This window comes from Stegodyphus dumicola, chromosome 9, assembly GCF_044657685.1.
Source record: "Stegodyphus dumicola isolate Sdum_Otavi_A_Nest chromosome 9, ASM4465768v1".
Classification (NCBI taxonomy): domain Eukaryota; kingdom Metazoa; phylum Arthropoda; class Arachnida; order Araneae; family Eresidae; genus Stegodyphus; species Stegodyphus dumicola.
This window is the reverse complement of record NC_140776.1, coordinates 140737190-140753715: the sequence shown is the minus strand read 5'-3', so window position 1 is coordinate 140753715 and position 16526 is coordinate 140737190.

The following is a 16526-nucleotide window of genomic DNA, read 5'->3' as shown; positions in this document are numbered from 1 at the left end:
TTAACACTACCTAAACGGCGAAGCTATCAAGGGCCCAAAGTACGGATGAGCGTAGAAATACCTTTAGAGAGAGAGTATAGCCAAAAGAATAACGCGCGATGGTCAGAATCTCTGGCTCTCTAACGAAGTTAGTCGAACTCCAACTTTAAATACTTCTCTTCCTTCATTTGGATTTAACCGCGATTCTGAAAACAAGTTCTGGCAGGAAATTGTAAGCTGAAATTAAGGCGGATAGGAAAGTGTCTTTAACTCAAAATTAACTATGAAAACCTTAGGATAAACCTTACATCAGAATAGAATATGGTTCAGCTAGTTTACTTTCCCAATACATCTGTGTTTATCGATTATTTCTGACCAAAATCTCACTGATTGATTCTGCGCCGCAAATCTGAATTGCGGAAAGAAATTATATGCCTTACTTGTAGAACAGCTCAAGAAAATATAATTGGCCTTTCTCGGTTCTCTTGACCTTGGAAAATAGTATATGAGCAAGTATAGCCCAGGGACGGGCCAAACGCTTTCGGTCGCTGACCAAAAATCAAAAAAAAAAAAAAAAAAAAGTTAGCGGGCCAAGATAAATTTTTCTAAAAGTTTTGAAACAATATAGAAGCATTATAATTTAAATTTGTTAATAAATGAATGAAATTACAATTTCATTTTTAAAAGTTCCTTATATTGAGGTTCGAAGTGAGATGTACTGATTCTAAGGAAAAAGGCTAAACGCTCATCTGTCAGTCTGTTTCTGAAATAATTCTTTCTAAGGTTCATAATTAAAAACTCTTCTTCACGTATATAAAATGAAGCAAGTATAGCGCTGATTTTCTGGGCGGGAGATATTAAATTTGGGAAACTTACTTTCGATAATGATTTATAAAACTCTAACTTTGGCATATTTAGAAACAACTGCTTGAAATGATAATTAGATTGCAACTCAGTTAATTCAAGTTGCAAATCTGACTTCTCTGCTTCACAATTTATGTTGAAAGGCATGGTAAAATTATCCAATTCTGTTTGAAAGACACTTAAATCTTGAAATCTGCGTTCGAACTCAAAATGCAGTTTTTCCAAGCCATCTTCATAATTCTTAAGCTTCTCTTCATTTACTGGGGTATTGAATTTAACCTCGGGAAATGCGACAAGTCGTTCTTAGCTAGCTGCCCAGCAAACAGATTACTTAGTTTAAAAGCTTTGAGATGGGCTCAAATGTCGTCGATAAATTGATTCTCCCTTTCATCTTGACATTCAGGTTGATTATACGACTCCTAAGATCTGTGAAAAATGCGAAGTCCGAAAGCCGTTCTGTATCTTCTAACATTTCGCACTCTGCAAAACACTGTTTCTCATGGAAGAACGACACTATGTCTTCCAGCTGCCAAACTCGTTCGAAAACACATCCTGCCACTTACTTTTGTGTAATACAGTACATCAGAGTATTCAGATTGCACGCACTAAAGAAAATCTCGAAATTGCCTGTGAGTAAGCCCACGAGTTCGAAAAGTACACTCATGTCCATAAATTAAGGATAATTCGGAGTCACGCGGAAATCGAACTTTTAAATAAATATATCACCTGTAAAATCACTACACACATCTTCAAGAATCATATGCAAATTTCAGGAACTAACCAGATGGCACCGATGGTACTTCACAATAACGAGAGTGTAAGAGAATGATATATAAGGAATACAGGCAAAGAAGTAACATTGTTCGCAGGCGCTTTATAAGCATTCAGTGCAATAACCGAATAGTTATGACATAAAGGACGCATTTGGATGATTTTTTACGTGGTAGAATTATCGGCCGTCTTGAATGTGGGCGTATCCAACTGGAAGTATCAGACGAACTTGGAATTACCCAGAGTGTCATCTCCACGCTTTGGCAACGATTCCAAGATGATGGTAGCGTGAGTAGACGTTACAGCACAGGTCGCCTCAGAGTTACAACGCCGAATGAGTACCGGTATTTGGCAGTTACTGCCGAAAAAACAGGTGGAGCACAGCCTCAGACCTGTCTCGTCAGCTCTCTTCAGCCACTGGTACGACAATTTCAAGGCAGACTGTGTACAGACGCTTAGGGCAGATTCGTCTATATGCTCGTAGACCTGTCAGATGCGTTCTACTTACTGCAACTCACTGTCGCCTGCGGAAAGTCTGGAGTAGAGAGCATGCATTCTGGACACCGCAACAGTGGGCTTGTGTGATGTTTTCCGACGAGCCCAGGTTAGCTTGCAGTCTGATTCCCGCCGGACTTTCATATGGAGAGCTCCAGGTACCCGTTACCACCAAGAAAACATCACTGAACGACACCGTTACGATGGTGCAGGAGTGCTCGTTTCGGGTGGAATTATTCTGGGTTCCAGAACTGACCTGCATGTTCAAATTGGAACCATGACAAGCCAAATCTATCGGGACGTCATTCTGGAACAACATGTATGTTTGTTTCGGGGCGCCATTGGCGCACATTTTGTGTTTATGGATGACAACGCCCGTCCTCACCGTGCAAACATCGTAAGCGAATGCCTTCAATCGGAGGATATCACCCGTATGGACTGGCCAGCATTCTCACCGGACTTGAATCCAGTAGAGGACGTGTGGGGCATGCTTGGCCGACGAGTTGCAGCCCGTCAACCTCCTCCTACATGTCTACCGGAACTTCGGAGAGCATTGCTTTTTGAATGGTGTAATATCCCCCAAGATCAGATCGATAATTTGATACTCAGCATGCCTACGCGTTGTACGGAATGTATTGCATCGTCCGGGAGACATACAATGTATTAATAATCATACCAACCATGTAATATTGGTTTTTTGTAAATAGGTCCTTTTTTGTAATTTGCTCCAGGGAGAAAAACTCGCTCATTTTTTTAATAATATCAAACATATGGCATCTTTTTCTTGCTCTTTACCTTTTGTTTAATAAATAAGCTTTACAAATATGTCAAATTCGATTTCCTTCTAACTCTTCCTTTGATTTTGCATCATCCTTAATTTATGGACATGAGTGTATTTACAAGCTTCTCGATTGCATCAAGCACGGGTTTCATATTCAATGCAGATTTACACAGAGCATCTTGATGTGCAACACAATGTAGAAAAACAACATTGTTTCCTGTATAGTTTTCATTAAAAAGTCTAAGAAATCTAGATTTTTCCATGTCATATTTGGTGCTCCCTCGGTCGTAATATTACATATATTTGTTAATAGCCACATTCACAATTAAAAGACCTCCTTGAAATTCACGACAAATATCACACCCCGTTGTAGTTCCCTTTAAAGAGCGTATGCACGCTAGTTCCTCGGCAATTTAAAAGTCCTCATATAAATAATACTAATTGAGCAGTATCATTTATATAAGTGCTTTCATCCATTGCTATGGAGCAAAATTTAAACTTCCCGATCTTTGACTCTAATTGTGATGTCAAGATTTTATCGATGTTTTCGATTCTAGAAGTCACCGTTTTTCGAGATAAGATTATAGTCTCAAAATTATTTTCCTTGTCCGCACATAAAACATGACAAACTTTGAGCATGCTGCATTGTTTAAGGAACACCCCATCCCTAAGAGCTTTTTATTTTTAGCAATATTTATGCTACAATGTAACTTGCATGTGTAGCTACTTCTTGGATACTGTTTACTTTCTTGAAAACATTTTGTCGGCCTGATAATTTTTTACAAAGACTTTCTGCATTTTTTTTCATATTTAGACATTGCTTCGTAATTGGAATTCTTATGCTTAGATGAGAAATGATGGGAAATATTTTAGTCTTTGAAGATTGCTACAGCTTCATAGCTGCTGAGACACACTGGTTTATCTTTTACAACTGTAAAAATATTTCCAGGTCCATTCATCATTAAAACCACGACACTCTTAATCAACTTTACGTTTTTAGTAGCCGTCTTTGGGTTGAAATATTTTACGAATAACTCAAACAAGCATTAGATACGCTATACTTTTAATAATTTCGCCACTATTCACATTGATGCTATATGTCCGTAATATTTCCATCTGCGATATTATAATTCACGCCAAAAGAAAAAGCCGCTGCTGGAGCTTATAAAGCTCAGTCTGCTACATGTGAAGTCTAATTCACTTATATTGGATTCCCATATGTCTGCTCCCCGAGAAAGAGGTAACGTTTGCTGACGCCAATCTACAGCTATAACTAAGAAAGAAGTTCTGCTTTTAACACATTATTGATTGAAAACTGTCTGCGCTTGCTTTTTCCGTCGATTTATGTTTTGTAGAACAAAAATAGAGAGTGTAAAAAGATCATCAGAGTTTTGAAAAAAAGGAAGAAATAATAATATTTAAACAAAGTAGAAAAGGGGATGTATATATAATATATAAATATATATTTCTTTTAATTTGCCTCGAACCGGCAAATTAAAATTCTATTCGCGTGACGGATAGAACCTTCCGGCGGGGCGGAGCTGGTCCGCGGGCCGGTACAGCCTGTCACTGTGCGTAGATAAAGCATTAATGTTTCTTACGCTTTCAGATTTTAATAAAATAATTAGCTTTTATTAGATTTCAGATTTCATTTTTCTTTCTCATTCTTTCCGCATTACTAATCCAGAAGCATCGCGTATTATTAAAGAAGAAAAGATGTATGATTAAAACACAGGGCGTTCCAGAAAAAAATGCGACGAAGTTTTAAAGCGGTTATGCTAAGCCTCTTAATTTGAGCTATCTGTGCCTTCAAAATCCTGTGATGTCACTCCCGACTGGCTGAATAAAGGAATAGGCATGACTTATTCTCTGTAGTATTCTCTCTATGTCTAGATCCCTCGAACTTGAAACCCATCGACTTCATCTTATGCGGCCATATGAATCAATTATGTACGAAACGCTCTTGAATACTGTAGAGGAATTAATTATTAGCATATTCACGTAGTCTTTGACAACATTCGGACAACGCCAAGCATCTTTGAATGTGTCAGATCGTCTATAATCTAGAAATGCAGTGTATTCCCATTGACATGAAAGGTCAGCGACTTGAGCACTTACTACATAATACATCATATGGGAAATTGCTGAGTCGTGGCTACATCATGGTGTCTGTTCATTGACCTGGCGGGAAATAATACCACGGGACTTTGAACTCTTGCATCTTTTAAATGAAATAATGCATTGCAAGCATTACAACAACATTTTTTGCCTTTTAACTTTATAAATATATTATAGGATGCAATCGCTTCGTTTTTTGGGGACACCCTGCATATCAATTTGAGAGCTAACTCAGAAATTTCGTTTGGATTCTCCTTACGTCCAGTGTAGCGGCAATTACGTAACTCCTGTGTATTACAAATTACTGTATCCCTTGGCGGTTCACTTCAGTTCAACAAGGTTCAAATGCATTTCGTTTAACATAATTATAACCCTAATTACATTTTACGCTTGTGCCTTATTGAATAAACAAATCGTCTTGCATTTTCACAAGTAATTCTAATACATTTGAGGAAACAGGAGAGAAATTCGTTAAAGCATTTATTTCAGGACTACTGTTTCACAGAAGAATTACAATGTAATTCCCTCAGACTTACTAAAACTGCTTACTTCTCCTGTTTATAAACTGAATATATGTAAGTATACTGTGCAAATGCTAAATAAGACCGATAATGTTTTGCTGCTTTTAATTCTCATTTCCCTTTACACTGCTTATAATGTCGCTCGCCTTTTAATACATAAAGTCAATTTGAATTAAGAAGCTAATCTTCTTTTAGCACGCAATAAAAATAATGCAAACTCATTCTACAAGTAGACAGAGAAAAGTGCTGTAATTGGAAATTTTTCTTTCTTAACTGAAAAGCACTTGAGAGCGGTTCTACATAATCCTCTTTATAGAAATACCTTTAATGGCACTTTTTTGCCTTAACGATGTCTGTAGTGCATTTCTGGCGTAATGAAATGTCCACGTTTCTTTTTTGCATTATTTATGAAGGTTTAAAATTAGTATTAGCTTGAACGGCTTTAATAAACTTTACGAATACTATTAAAATTATATATTGGGTGATTTTATATTTTAATTAAACCTGTAATATATAGTTTAACTTGTAGATAGAAATTTACAGTCTTTATCATACCATGACAATGCCATATTAATGATCCAAAGTATTTCCTGATTTTCACTTGGCTTTCTTATCTACTCATACATCTAAGTAGAACATAGAGAGAAAAATCAAACAAATAATAAAACAACAATAAAACATGGAGAGAGAATAAGCGAATATTTAACAAATGTAAGCAGAAATGCCATTCTCTAATGGGCAAATATGATACTTGAATTATAACATATCGCATGATTTGGAAAGCAGGAATATCAAATTAAGATTTCTTGATTGCAAATCGATTATGCTTCGAAATACACCTCGAAAGCACGAGTTATGAAGGAGAAAATTCCTTATATTCTCTCCCACATAAAGAGCGACTGGAGAGAGAGGGAATGTCGGTATTCAAATCCAGGTGGTAATGAATACATTTTAGTTTGGTGACGCTGTGAAAGGATTTTGACATTTTAGAGCCGGAAAACATGAGAAGCAAATGATGTGCTCAATAGAATTTAAACTCCAGATCTTCCGAAAGCTAGCCGGATTTGGATCCACCACGAAGGCATGCGACGAGGAAGGAGAAATTTCTTATAAACTCATTCAAAATAAATTTAAAAGTGAAACTTTCTCATGTGAATCAATTTCCTTTAATCCCTGAGATAAATAGGAACACATTTACGACAGTATATTTTCATTCTTTCAAAATAAAAGCTACGTACTCTATCAATGGAATACCAATTCTCGGCGTTATTGATAAGTTTAAGGGAGAGATTATAAAAAGATTATAGATTAGCTTTACTTTGTTTTACATGGGACGTTTATTTGTGCAATAACCATGAAATCCTGGCGTGTGTTCTGAACTTTAAAATCTATTTGATTCATAATACGTATCTTATAAATTAAAGTGATTCAAAGAATGCTATAAATTCAATAAGAATTCGAGTGTTGCATTTATTGAAAATATTATGGGCAAAAGGATGTACAGTCATTAGGATTTTTTTTAATCCTGGAGACGTGAAAAATCCTGGAAAAATGAGCAATGCCATCTCCGGGACTCGAACCTGGACGTCTCGAATACGTGGTGAGTGTGCTACCGTTGCATCACAAAAGGATGGATAAATTGCATGTTGTAAACCATCTCCAAAGGATCGACCGTTCAAACCATGATCACATGCAGTCCATCCGTTACAAGAAGAGCTCCGAATGGGCTACATGATATCTCTGTATTTCTATCATATTTTCTGCTTCTCGCTCTCAAAAAATCTTTAATTTGTAATTTATCGAAGACTGAAGAAGATGTTATATCATGTTTCGAAGAAAGAAATACTTTGTCTCGCATTGAACTACGCGAGAATGGTTACGAACTGAAACTATTTAGTTTCAACTATATATTTTAAACGAAAACGTTCGAAAATTACACTTGAAAAGCTGCAAGCAAAATGAAACCCGTAGACTCTGACAAATGGCTCAGTAGTTAAGGTATCCTTTGTAATAACGATACCATTTATGTAGTACTGGACAGATAAATTGACGTCGATTAAGTGGCATTATGTACTTGAGTGAGAAATAAACAGGTTTTATTTAAGTTCTTAAAAATGCTTTCATTGAAAAAAGGTGATAACACTGTGCAGTCTATATGTTCTTTTCGGGAGCATTCACAGTACACCCTGCGTGAAAAGACTGCTTTGCGAATTTTCGCTATGTCTTGAAGAACAGATACTACAGAATCAGGTTTAAATAACATTTTTATTTGAACTAACGTAACATGATGCACTCACTTGATGCTCATAATTCACCACCACTTGTGGCTAATATATTTAACAGAAAATATAATGCAAAATACCAATAAATTAGGATGGCTAAACGACTCGCTCCTTATTTATCTAAACCGCTAAATCGGCTGCACTTAGAAAAGCCGAGTCTAGAATATCAGTATAATCTGAAGAGGATGTCTACTACCAACTATTTCCAGCACGCAGCATAAACTCAAAACTAACTCCTCTACTACCACTCACGAACTATACAAACGCAGCTTAAATACTGATTATGAACACACTTATATTTTGCATACTACGCCATTAAAATTTACATTCATGCGGGAAACTGAAATCAAGAGGAAAAGGAAAGTCAAGCTAAAAATAATTGCTTAGAATAAAATGTGTCTTTACAACACATCGTTTAAATAGCGGAGGCTGTAATAATAATGAAGTACCTTTAACACTAAGTCCTAAGTCATTTCTGAATATTAATTTATTGTATATATATATACACCTATATTACTCGGTAAAGGTAATCCTAATTATCCTATCTAAGGAAAATGTGGAGTGAAGTAATTATAAGTAAGCCTTCTGTAGCGAAAACTTGAAAATGTATAACCCTTAAAGCGATCTTAAAATTAAAATTAAAATTTATTAAAGCAGCAGTGAAAGGCACACATGAAATAGTGTAAAGGAAGTTGAAAAAATATGCAAAACAAAATATTAATCTCCGCTGTTTACCTCTTCAAACATAACTTGTGGAAGGGAAAGTGTTTCGAACTCTACATTGGGCGATTAATGAGTTCCGAATACACTTATCTTTCCTCTGGACTATTTGAGACTTAATCCGTTTTAAACAAATTTCCATTATGATAATTAAGATCACAGAGAGTCTCAAATAAGTTCAGAATTTCCCCTCAGCAAGTCTCAAATACGTTCAGAACTTCTCCTACAACATCTACAACTTCTCCTACTTATAATTCCTTCACTACTCCTTTCCATAGATAGGATAATCAGGATTACCTTTTCCCAATGACCTCGAACTTTATTAATATCTCATCTCAGCTCAGGATTTTTTAATTTTAATTTAAAAAAATGTCTATAAAAATGTTAAAAACACAGACTTACTTATATATGTGTGTACGTATGTATGTGTTAAATGCATATACCACAGTAAAGCTTGAAGAATACTATCAGAGTCTAGAAATTACACGATGGAAATCACCTGTCTGTTTTTATTCCAAGAATGATATTTTAATAGAATTTATTATCAATTATCCTATTTACGGACTTCGCTTTCTAGTCTTAGGAACAAAAGAAGAATTTAAAACTTTACGATTGTTGTTGTTCTTACCGCATACATCCAAACATAAGAAACAACTATACAAGAATCGGCAAACTCATCTATCTCATTGATGTTAGTAACAACATTTATTTAATGGTTAGCTAATCAGGTAACTTTTATCCAAATCCTAGTAGCTTTGAATTATTAAAACAATTGTACGTTATCTTCTATTAACTTAAACGATGTAAAAATAAATTAATTTTAGAATTTTGATGGTCATCAACGAGCTAAGCTCGCATTCCGGTTATACACCACACTCGCATTACAAGTTTATAACTGACATACAACGCATGCATTTGCGAAGAAAGAATTTCTTAATCTCGCAACCGCCGAAGGGTATTTTTTAAAATATTCTTCAAAAAAATAATTTAATTTTAAAAAATCTGAATGCTCTTTCAGATTTTATACTACGCCCAAATGGGCGTTTTTTAAACTTTTTGTGTTTTAACTTTATTTATTAAACATTATGTTCTTCTCACGTAAACCACATAAAATTCAATTCCACAGAAATAACACAAAATATCTAAAAACAACATATCTATAGAATTTCCGATAGTCTCCAGCGCTGGAGATAATTTTTTTTTTTTTTTTTTTTTTTTTTTGTCTTGTACAATTTTGCCACTGCTCACTTTGAAATCGCTGAGTGTCCATGTTCGGGTGATGGTTACGTTATTCAAAATTTAATGGCTCTAGGTACCGTTGTTTCCGACAATGCGAGAAGCATACCTACATTCATGCACATTCTCCTTTATTTAATTTCTTTTCAAATAATGCAGGGCTGTAATATTTGGTGGCAATAATTTGAAAAGTGATTCAGCCTTTTACAGTGACTTAATACAAAAATCCCATTTCGAGATTAAAAGTCATTTTGAGCTGACGCTCCTTTGGGCTAATAAAATAAAATTATTTTTAATTGTATTTATAAAATTATTTACACTGGTAGTAATATGCGTTAAAATATTGCATTCGAAGAGAAGAGCAAGATAATCCGCAATACATTATATCAAAGCATGTGCATGTGCTAAATTAAAATGTGGGGCGTTATAATGGAGCAAATTTCCTGTTCACCCACTAAATACCTTAACAACATAAGAAATTAATTTCAAACAAAATTCATAATTAGAATTTTTTTCATTCAGACAAAATGCTTCACCTCTAGTTAAAATTAATTCTGCACAAGAACGTCACTTGTTGTTTCATAGGTAGAGATATAAAACCCTGTACGATGCGCACTTAAAAATTCGATTACAATTCCTCCAAATCTTGTTTCAATAAAATATATTTCATGGATCCAAAGATTAAATTATGATAATGTTAGAGCAAAATAATCAATGAATATTCCCACCCGGTGAATCTCTTTTCTTTATAGTAGCGAAATATCGCTATTTTCAAAGAGATCTGACAAGATCTCTAAAAAGGATTGTTATTAGATATATTATAATGAAGCATAAGTCTGACGCATGATTTCTTACAAGAAGTTTTGAATTAGCTTAATTGAACTCCAAAAGTTAAAAAAATATTTTGTTCTCTCAAAACATATTACATAAGTTAGACAATACTGTTTTAAAAATATCTTTTAAACCTACAAGAATCTGGAACTCCCAGTTAATTAAATATAGGCAGTTATTATTAATTCAAAGGGGCTTTGTCCCTGAACGACTATTGTTTTCGTTTTGCGATTTTGCGTTGAATCATAAATGTCCGTTTCACTTTTCAAACTGTTGCCACCAAATGTTAAAGTACTGCATTATATTTGAAGAAATTAAATAATGAAAAATCATCATAAATGTATGTTTGTTTTTTGCATTGTGATAAAACAACGGTACAGAGTCATCGAATTTTGAATGACGTAATCCTCCTACGAATATGGGCATGTGGAAGACCAAATTTGAAATTTGGAATTTGTTTTATGATCGATTTCATATTTTGTAAAACTTTAACGAATTTTTTATTAACAAACTCAAGGATTTCAAAGCGAGAAATGGCAACACTCTACCGGGGGGGGACCTTTTTATATCCAGCGCGCGGAAGTGTGTATCGTAAGTTTTAAAGATATGCTCATTTTAAATTATTTTGCGAAATCGCTATTAAACTGAATTTTATGCTTAAAGTGCAAAGAACATGATATTTAATAAATAAGGGTAACACACAAAATGTTAAAAAACACCCCTTTGGACGTAATTTAAAACCTGAAACCTGCAGATAGTTTTTACGTGATTTTATTTAATTTCGATTCTTTGTTAGAGTCAAATTTTGTTTTAATAAAAATTAAATTCTGAGCCTTTTCTACCGACCAGCGTTTCTTGAAATTTTTCAAACACATTTACGTACACAATGTACGTTCCTCAGGAATTTTTCAATACAAGATAGAAATTAATCCTACTTATAATTCCGTTTTTCTGAAAACAAATCTTGTTTAATTACCAAATTAATCATAGAAAAACGTTTTTCTTGACACTTATAAGTTGATTTAATATTTGTTTTCCAAATAAGATTTGTGAAATTTGTAACATAATATGCTGAATGTATGAACTTTTTCAAAAATTCGTTGGTTAAAAACTATCATTCAATTGTTAAATACGGTGTATTTTTAAATCATTTTTTTTCTTTCAACTTTAACAATCTCATTTCAAGGATCAGATTTCTAAGATCGAATTTCAAGGATCAGATAAAAATCTAAATGAAGTGAATCTAACCATGTACCATGAGACTGATCGTATGACCTGGTAAAAAAATCTGATGAAACTTCATTCTACGGAATATTAAATTATACGCATTTTTCTTGCATTTTGTTTAAACTTATTGAATTTAATTATATCTACTTCGCCGACAGCGCATAAATCACAATAGAATAAGTGCATTCTTTAAAATTCACTCTATTTGTTTACCATAGCTACACTCTGGCTCTAGGTTCACTTAACAGTATTATATTTCGTTCATATTATAACTGAGAATGCACAAAATTTGTATCATTTATAGAATTATCTAATCGTTACCACATGTTCTATTCAAGTACTATAATAAAGCTAGAACGATGTATAAAAGAAATTAAGTAAACAAAACAAAAGAGAAACAGTTTTTCACAGACGATTGAGTATTTCTCATTCAATTAATTCAGTTCTCACTTCGCGACAAGGCAAAAATACATAAAAAATCAAACTATCTCTACTAAAAATTACTAATTATTAAAAATTAAATTACTAATTATTAAAAATTAAGTAAAACTTAAACACTTATTTCCTCGAAAAAATTCCAGAAAGGATTAAGCATGATTTAAATCGCAATAATAAATGAAGGCGTTTATCTTTGTTGTTGCGAAGCTACGTTTCACCAAATTGGCAAAAAATTCACTACTCAGCTGTTTCAAATGTAAACAAGCAATGGCTGCCATCAAAATAGGCTTAGCGGCACTTAAACAACTTTTAAATTGTTCATAATTCTAAAAATATTGCATACAGATTTGCTAAAGGCATAAAACCCTTAACCGGAAGATAAAAACAACATAATTCAATCATTTTTAAAGCAAAAAATGTACAATTTACAAACATATAAGAGTAAAGAAACTGAGATCACCGAGCCGGGTAACAGAGTGGATATACGTTTGGTGCGGCCGATTGCAACCAAAATACGAGATGCACATCTACATGTTATAGCAGTCCTATATACAAAATTTCAACGTTCTGAGGCTACGCGTTTTTGAGTTATGCGAGATACGTACGTACGTACATGCGTTCGTACAGACGCCACGAAAAGTTCTCTTCAGAATTAATTTTAAAGCAGTTTTATAATTTTTTTGAAGGAAAAGAGTATTTTATTCTGTCCTTACGTACAGATATCACGCAAAAACATCGTTAAATTGCATTCGATAGCGGGGAAAATGGATATTTTCGTTGAAATATGTTGCCTGAAACTTTTCGCGATTACAATACTTCCTTTTTACTTTGTACAAGGAAAAAAAAAAGGATGACATCACACGTATATCGTTGCTTCGTTTGTTCGAAGGAATAATTTTACTGCATTTAAGAGGCAGTGATTGTGTTTTCCACATAATGGTTTTGAACTCTATAGTCTGAAAAGCATAAAATAAAATATATATTAACGGGCAAGCCTTCCAGATGAGCAAGGTTCTATATATTGAAAATAAAATGAACTATTGACATAATGTACAGTATACAAAGTTGCTAGCTGTGACCATGGCAAAATTGATGAGTTCTATGTACACCTGAAAAGAAAGTGCATAAAAACATTTCAATATGAATGAAGTCAGTTCATGCTTTCCAAGCAACAACCAATTCGTAAATAATTTGTTTGTTGCCAATCCAGGAAACAAAAACATTTGATACTTCAGGGTAATACATGATTTAAATTTAATGTAATATAACATCTTTTCTCAATATCAGGAAACTATAAACAATATACCATGTGAATTATCTTGATCTGAATCCAAAAAGCTACCAGCAGCAGCTACTTATTTAAAATGCTGACATTAGCGAAAACGTTTCGGCATAGAAAGGCGTCACATGAAATTGTCATGTGAATCACCGTTCATGTTTACTTCAACGTCAGAACAATGACCTTATATAACAATAATATCATTAATATTTGGCAATGCTATTGTTGTTTCGTAATTTGTAAAACTTACGAATTTTTTATTAACAAAATCTATGATTTGAAAGCAAGCAGTGACAACACGTTTCGAAATAAAGCAGATATTCGTTAAGCAGAAAATTAGCGTTTTAAGAGTGTTAATTAATACCTTGGCTGATTAAAGCAGTACGAAGATGAAAATGGTCGAAATGGTTTCCCGTGGATTTTTTAAATCCGGGATATCTGGAATACCTCGCTCGGAACTCAATTCCCGACGTTCTGGAACAGATAATGCCACAAACAAACAATCAAACAGACAGATGCCTACAGATTTTAATAGTGTAGATTAAATCAATTAGAAATTATACAGTTTTCGTTACATTCTCCAAAAGTTAAAAATTACTTTTTGAATTATTGGTCACATGTGTATTACAATTGGTAACATGTGTATTAAGATTGGTATTATTGTATTATTATTGGTCATATGTAATTAAAACTAAAGTAATGATGCATACGTGTGCGAGTTATGTTGGGACACTGACAGAATTTCGAGAAACAGTAGAAGTGATAGGATTAAAATGACATATATCACGTTAAGATGGAAATATATGAAAATAATTTTAAATTTATTAGAATGATGAAATCATTTTCGGTTAAATTTCTGTTTGATAATTTTGATCTAAAAACCACTACTTTTAATTAACTTAGATCTTATTCAGTCACAACGTGGCCAAGAAAAATGTGATAACTAAAAACATTTTATTTTGATTAGTATAGTAAACCAAAATCTTAAATTTGCTTGTATATTTTATATAGAGAACTACTTTTTTATCTGGGTATTGCGTTTTGAATTGGAATGAATTCTGGAAAACAGCGGCACGTATTTCAAGAAATCTGATAGAAAACTATCTTTATTGAGAAGTAAAATTATTCTGAGAATGGAATAGAAAAGATTCTTCCTTGAGAATAGTTGATAGAGCCCATCCAGAGGAGAAAGTGGTTAATGACTCTGAAGTACAGTACCAAAGGATCCGAGTTAAAAATGGGGTGTGTGTGGTGTATTTAATTATGGCAAAGCACACTAGGGCTATCTGCCTAAGGGGAGGGATGCCTTCGGGGAGGACTTTCTAAGGGAAACTGGCTCGTATACATGTTACACATGGGGGAAAACCACGGAAACACCCGTGGCCTAGCCCGTTCGCGGAATTCGAACCTCGGACCAAACTACCAGTGTTCAGCGACTTTACCGCTCAGCCGCTGGTGGGCCCGAGTTAAAAATGAAGGAGAAGGCATGGTTGTAAATTGTCTGTTCCTTCATAAGAGCCAACAGTTGTCCACCTAACACGTGCTTCCATATTCAAGTGGCCACTTCTTCCAGCCTTAGTAATGTACAGTGCTTATAACAGCTAATTGTCGTCATTTAAAAAAAATGTTTGATAGAGTATTTAATTTCGTTGAAAATTAAACGGATATTTTTTGAGCCTGTCGAAATCTGTGCATTATCTAATAACGAAAATTATTTTTGATTTAATACTTACTGAAATATTTAGTAAATTTCCTTCCATTTCTTTTTGCCAAATTTTTAAGATTAGAATTCTATTTTTATATCGATTATTATACATTATCATAAGAGCATTTGTTTGAAAGCTCCAGTCTCTTTTTACAGCCAAGAAATAAAAATATGTGAAACTCAGGTGTCCATACTGCACGCGCACAAAATAACAAAATGATACCTCTTTCACTCGCTTCTACCACTCAGTTTTCTATTCTGGGTATCACGTTTCATGTTTGGTTGTTTGTGTGTCCTGTATGACTTCCCATTTCGAGAGTTTGTTGAGTGTGATGTTTCTCTGAATGCAAGCATAAAGCAAAATATTCAGACAAGGATAACAATTTATCAAAACACTTGTAAAAAGATACGGCAGAAATATCAACTGCATAAAAATATACTGGGTAAAAAACGAAAACTGAAAGGCACGTGTAACTATGCTTTCTAAAATGCCAATAGATATTTTAGCCACACAGACGATCAAACATACCCTTTGGACTGTTGCTTTTGACAATTTTTCTTAAAGTTTTAATGCAAAATTGTAATTCTTTATTCATCTACGTGTATATAGTTCATTATATTTATCTATACATGCTTTAAGTTTCTCTGTTTGTGTACGTGTTTGGGTTTAACAAATCTTGAAATGTCACACACGTATGTATTTGCGATAAAAATACAACACTCCGCAGGACGGTTGTTTTTTCCAAATTCGATACAAATAATATTTGATTTAATTTTTCTCGTTCATTATTTCACGGGCAAACTAAATTATTGCGAAATTTTAATTTTTAAACCATTGAATAGAACAAAAATAGTTTTCCAAATGAAGATTTGTTTTAAATTTCTAGCTAAATTCACCGAATTTCTTTTCTTGTTTTCCAAATTCCTAATTATTATATATCTAGTTAATAAAGATGAATTTTTAAATCAAAATATTAGATTCTTCGTTGTTAACTTTTTGAGAGGGTTAGGATAGGAATTCCATGATTTTAAGTGCTAATGTGATTTCTAAATCGTGTATACGGTTAAATAAACTGAATATAATCTTATGTCAGATTAGAAACAGTATTTTTTTTACACATTCAAAGGCATTGATGTATTTTAGTATTTCTTTTTCTCAGCCTACAGACTAAATGGCTTTAAATAAAATTAATAAAAAAAAGCAGAAGTACAAATTATGCAAAAAAGTAATGTTTTTAAACTATTATAATATTCTTATCACATATGACCAATAGAGTCA